At 41.2% G+C, this 6,249-nt stretch overlaps 1 pseudogene; it reads right to left on the bottom strand.

The window, feature by feature from the left end:
• Positions 1–1,277: 1,277 nt before the first annotated feature.
• Positions 1,278–4,044, bottom strand: LOC100948524 (annotated as a pseudogene).
• Between the last annotated feature and the right edge of the window lie 2,205 nt (positions 4,045–6,249).

The raw sequence follows: 6,249 nt of genomic DNA, 5'->3' as shown, positions 1-6,249 counted from the left end.
TTCTTCTAGGACAGCAGTTCTCAGCCTGTGGGTCATAACCCACAGGAACTGTATTAAAAGGTTGCGGCATTAGAAAGGTTGAGAACCACTGTTCTAGAAGTTTTATGGTTCCAAGTATTACATCTCAGTTCTATATCCATTTTTAGTTTACTTTTATGTATGGTATGTGATAAGCATCCAGTTTCAGTTTTTTGTATGTGGATTCTAATTTTCCCAGCATAATTTTTTGAAGAGACTATTCTTTCCCCCATTGTATATGTAAATTCTTGGTACCATTCTCAAAGATCAATTGACTATATGTGTGAGTTTATTTCTGGGCTCTTTATTCTGGTCCATTGATGTTTGTTTTTATGCCAGTACCATACTGTTTGAATATTGTATCTTTGTAATATACTTTTTTAAAAACCTTATTTATAAATTTTATTTGAACAAAATAACTTGTGTCACAACAGTCTTAAACAGCATGACTAAAGACTGTAGCACTCCCACGAGTGGTCACAGATATATACAATATGTGAAGAAAAAGTTATACCTCAGAGCTGATCTTGATCGAGTTAGAGACACCTAACATACAATATATGTGCTAATAAATTTCTTTCAGGTCATGACCAGCATGAAAAAATCAGGACATAGATATTCAGCAAATGTTCCATCAGTGTGTACAGCAATATGCTGCATTGAAGAGTTACAATCAGATTCTACTGCTTTATTGTAAGCATCAAGCCCTTAGGAGAAATAAAAAAAAAACTCCTTTCCCATTTACACATGTCAGGAACTATTCACACTTAGGGCTAGGCTGGACAGCTGGCCAAAGAACCCAACAGGTCTTTGTGCCTGGGAGAAAATCGTCAGGGCTAATCCCAAAGGTCTCTTTCACTTCTGGGTGCACATTTGCCTTCAGGCTGTAAGAATTTCATTTATTGGCCATTAAATAAAATCAGGAGAAAGCAATACAGGTCTCTAGGGTCTTGTTCCCCTCCATAAGAAAAATGTTCTGCCAATTCAAGTTTCATTCAGGCAGGAAAACAGAAGGATTTAAGGCCTCAGTGACAATTAGAATCATCTGAGAAATTATTTTCTCTTAAAGTCAAGATTAGATCATGTTTGCTGTACTTTCTCTTGACTCTTAAAATCCCCAGTATTGGGTGTAGGCAATTTGCATCTGAAATTAAGTTTGCAAGAGAGGAAGGTCTTTCTCTCCAGCAAGCCACTGCAGATCACTCAACAAACTTCGGCTCTTGTGGAGGCAGGAAAGACATCAAAGCTCAAGCCTTCTACTAGGTTGAGTAAGCTGTGCTCATGGCATCTTCAGAGATTTTGTACTGGCAGGGTGGATGCTTGCAGAATACTTGACGTCATTGTAACAATCCATCTGAAGAGCCATGATGGTTTATTCCCCAGCTTCCTGATGACAGCTGGAAGACGCCAAAAAATATTCTTTTTCCAGTAGAGTTTGCCTTAGTGTCTTTGCAAGCAGCACTCTCACCTTTAGAACATTGTCATTTGCTAAGGTGAACAGATGTGGTATCAGATACACAGTGAACTGGTTCACGGGAAGACAGTCATCATCAATGACAGTCTGGCAGACAAGGACAAACGCCTTCCAGCCTGACCACTTGGGACCTCTGCCAAAATTCTCCACCAGCTCATTGATGAGATCCACTCTGAACATCAGAAGTATGGCTGTGTGCTGCTTCTTCACCATCTCGCTGACCAACTTTGTCGCACACAGATTCAGAGCAAGGGACATAAATAGTCATCAGCGTCTCTGGAACTATATAACCCTAGAAGTAAAATTAGCTGTTCAGCCAGTTCAGCTTGAAACCACCAATTTTTACTATTATCTGTCACCTAAAACTCATCAAGTTAATAAAGGGCAGTGTCTATGGCTCAAAGGAGTAGGGCACTGGCCCCATATGCTGAAGGTGGTGGGTTCAAGCCCAGCCCTGGCCAAAAACTGCAAAGAAAAAAAATACATATACTCTTCTTTTGTCAATATAAAGAAGCTTCAGGAAATCATGTAAGTGTTTAAGGACACCTATCCTGACTTCATCAAGGTCTTTTAAAAATTCATTAAAAATTGGAACCAGATCCGCAGCTGTCAAATGGTCTCCGAGAGTAACCATAAGCTCATGGGTGGAGAAAACTAAAGTTCTGCAAATTTTCCACTGCATGTCTGACGCCAGAGTCCCATAGGTCTCTGAGGCAGTGCCAGTTCTGTCTGCTGAGTGTCAGGGCCACACTTGAGAGGCTGTATGCTCAGTGCTTAGCAATTTCAGTGTCAACCATCTGCATGAGAGGGGTCAGTCATAGACAAATATTGATCTAATAAAGCCTGGGGCACAATATCTTATAGTTTAGTCCTGCTTTCTTCATCAGGGCTAAAACTGCTGCTGGTGCTCAAGTCTGAATCAGTTAATGAATGTAGCAGGGAGCAGAGTCCATACGACCCAGTTCATCTTGCAAAACACTTTCCTTTTCTGTACTGACAGTCTCTTCCTGAGCGTCCAGGCTAGAAGCTTGCAGTGCTGTAAACAGCATGTCCACTTGGGCTTTAACATCAGGACCATTAATGTGAGGCTCCAGATTTTCTATCATTTCTTTAAGTTCCTTTTTGGTAGCCATGGTGATGTTTGGAAAACCTGGCATTGGGACTTCAGATGTTTTCGCTGGTCTCTGGGCTGAATGTTGCCCCACAGTCCTGTTCAACCTCTATATCCAGATCTATTTCAGGAGGAGGAAGGAGTCCTTCAGAAATGGAAGGGGTTGTACAATTCCTGATCTAAGACAGCTGAGTCTTATGAACTGTTGTCAACCTCAGGTTGTAATGTAGATTTGTAGTTTCCAGTTTTTTTTAATCTTTCCCATTAATAGCTGCTTCCTGATTAGATTCTGAGGACACGGTACAAAGTGATGAGCTGTCCACACAGGGACATTCCCTGGAATTTTCAGCAGCATGGGCTTCCACTGTGTCCTCCAGTTGAACAGTGGAATTCCTTCCTGAGCCTGGAAGGAACATCTTCTGGCCTGATTTGCACATCCTCTGGGACTTTTGGATCTCTGATCCTATTTCTGTCTTCTACTGACATATCTTCCGAACTTGTGCTTTCTTCCTTAAAATACTGGCCTGAGCTAGATGGATTAGCAAAAGTAGGTATGAAAGCTCCCAGAGACTGCAAAGCAGCTTGGTGAACCCAACGTGAAGGATCACTGATCAGATTAATAGTGCTGATAATTTAGCTCCTTGGATTTCCTGATGTGTTGCACACGAAACCACCATGAAGCATTCAGCACAAGCCTTCCAGACTCTCCATATGTTATCAGAACAAAGCTGGAAAAATCTGGGCAGTAACATTCCTGAGTAGCTTGCTGGCCAACTACACTACAAATATCTCCAAAAATGGCAGCACAGACCTTTTGAACATGAAACATTCTGCAATCACAGCACCTCTCACAAAACCTAGGGAAGATGAAACGCTCTGTAATATCCTTCCCACCCCTGTGATCCATTTTGCACATTACAGCCCCGGCTTCTGTTTTCACATCATCATCGCTATCTGGGGCAGTTAGCTCTATGAGGGCCAGACACAATTTGGTATCCATGTCAAATCGCTCAATTAGCTCCTGCTCCAGCAGAGCCAGCAAAGCTGCCTCACTTGTCTTCCTCACCTGATTATTCTGATCTGCAAGATATCTAACCACAACAGGTAGTAAGTATTTGGAAAAAGTATATGATATTGAAGACTGGTTCTCTTGACAAAACAATGCAAAGTGAGGTACCTGTCGCATCAGCTCCACTCTCACAGTTGCTTCTGAAACTGTTAATTCTTTTCAAAACAGCAATACAATCCCTTTCCTCATTGCAGACTTCCCTCAATGTATCCAGCAAACTCCTGGCCACCATTTGTCTGCCAAAAGTGTCCTCACTTGCAGCATTCTTGTCCAATCCCCCAGTGGCATCAGCATTTCATCTTGGGAGATGAAGTCGAGGGATCTGTCTGTATCCTCTTTTAGGTCCTCCTGGAGCAGCGAGAGGTCCACCATCTTGTGGTCACACCCTCCTCCAAGGCCTCCTGGGGATCTGGGGCCACAAGGAATGGCACCAGCTAGGGAGCGAGTGGACTCCGGAAGCGGGGGAGGAAGCGCCATATAAGTTTCAGGATTGTCTTTTCTGCTGCTGTAAAAATACCACTGGGAATTCAGTAGGAATTATGTCGAATTTGTATATCACAGACATTTTAACAATATTAATTATTCCAATTCCCCAATATGGGATGACTTTCTAGTTTCTTTCACCATTGTTATATAGTTTTCCAATTACAAATCTTTTGCCTTATTGCTTAAGTTTATTACTAAGTAAGCCCCAAATATCAATAGTGGCTGAGGTGATAAGCCATGTGTTTAGTGTAGCTCATTTTCTTCACAGACTGACTTAAATGTCAAGACTAAAGTGTTACTTCAAGCGTTTTCATTTTCTACTGTATGGAATACTTATCACCAGGCATGGTGGCTCATACCTGTAGTCCCAGCTACTAGGGAGGCTGAAACAGGAAGTTCACTTGAGCTCAGCAGCAAGCTATGGTCACATCACTGCACTTCAGCCTGGGCAACACATTTAGACCCCACCTCAAAACACACACATACACACACACTAGTTCTTACTGGTAAATAAGCTTGCTTTGTTTGATAATAAAAGCTACCCTATATCAATCTTCTTGCCTAGGAGAACTGAAGATAGGAGGGGACCATGTTGATTATACCTCATAAAAACAAAATAATCATTCTGTATAGCTAAGGAAACAACAACCAAAGTAAATAGATAATCTTCAGAATGGGAAAAGATGTTTGCATATTATGAATTGGACAAAAGCTTGATAACTAGAATCTGTAGTATAATTCATATTAATCAACATAAAAAGATCCAACAATCTCATATATTACTGGGAAAGAGACATGAATAAAACCTTCTCTAAAGAAGACAGACAAATGGCTAACAAATGTATAAGAAAATACTCATCATCCCTAATCATCAGATAAATGCAAATCAGAATCCCCCGAGATATCATGTAACCCCAGTGCAAATGGCCCACATCACTGTCTCAAAGCTGCAGATGCTGGTGTGGATGTAGAGAGAAGGGAACACTTTCATACTGTCAGTTGGACTGGTGGGACTGCAAACTAATACAACTTTTTTGGAAGGAAGTATGGAGAATCTTCGAAGAACTCAAATTAGACCTCCCATTTGATCCTGCAATCCCATTACTGGGCATCTACCCAGAAGAAAATATTCCTTTTATCATAAGGACATTTGCAGTAGACTGTTCATTGCAGCTCAATTTATAATCACAAAAATGTGAAAACAACCTAAATGCCCACCAACCCAGGAATGGATTAACAAGTTGTGGTATATATATACCATAGGGTACTATTCAGCCATTAAAAAAGAGAGAGACTTTGTATTTTTTATATTAACCTGTATGGGGGTGGAACATGTTCTTCTTAGTAAAGCATCACAAGAATGGGGAACCAAGAATCCAATGTGTCAGTTTTAATATGAAGGTGGTAGATGAGATAATACAAGGTGGAAGATAGGGGAATGAGGGAGAGGGAAGTAGGGAGGGGTTTGGGGGTCACAGTGTATGGCACACCACTTGGGGGTGGGACACAAGTAGAGGGTCTTTACCTAACAAATGCAATCAGTATAACCTAATTCTTTATACCCTCAATGAATTTCAAACAATAAAAACAAAACAAAAAAGCCCCAAAGATGCACTATAACCCATTTATTCATTCATTCAGCTGATTTTTACAGAAGGTATCTTATGGCAGGTACTCTTCAAGTTACTGAGAATTTAGCAATGAAAAGAGTCATGTCTTCATGGGACTTTCATTTCCTGGGGGAGGATCGATCAGTTGATACTGACATATGGCATGTACAGTCAGATGTGTAAAGATACATAGATAAGTGCTGCAGAGACCCATGAAACCTGGAAGGAGGGTGAGCAGTGCTGGAAATAGAGGTTACAGTCAGGTGGTAATGAAAGATCTCAGTGAAAGGTGCATTTCAGAAGAGGTCATGAGAGAACAAGCCATGAGGTAATCTAAGAGAAGAGCATTCTGGGTAGACAGCAAGTGCAAAGGCCCTTTGTTGTTAAAGCTAAGTGGCAGTCATGTGGCCAAGGCAGAGAAAATTAAGGGAAATGGTGGGAAGTGAATCAGAGATTGCAGGGGCCAGACCATGTAGAGCCT

The sequence above is a fragment of the Otolemur garnettii genome, unplaced genomic scaffold (assembly GCF_000181295.1).
Source record: "Otolemur garnettii isolate 467f Iridium unplaced genomic scaffold, OtoGar3 scaffold00057, whole genome shotgun sequence".
In the NCBI taxonomy this organism is placed as follows: domain Eukaryota; kingdom Metazoa; phylum Chordata; class Mammalia; order Primates; family Galagidae; genus Otolemur; species Otolemur garnettii.
The sequence above is the reverse complement of the archived record's forward strand: the minus strand, read 5'-3'. Positions and strand labels throughout refer to the sequence as shown.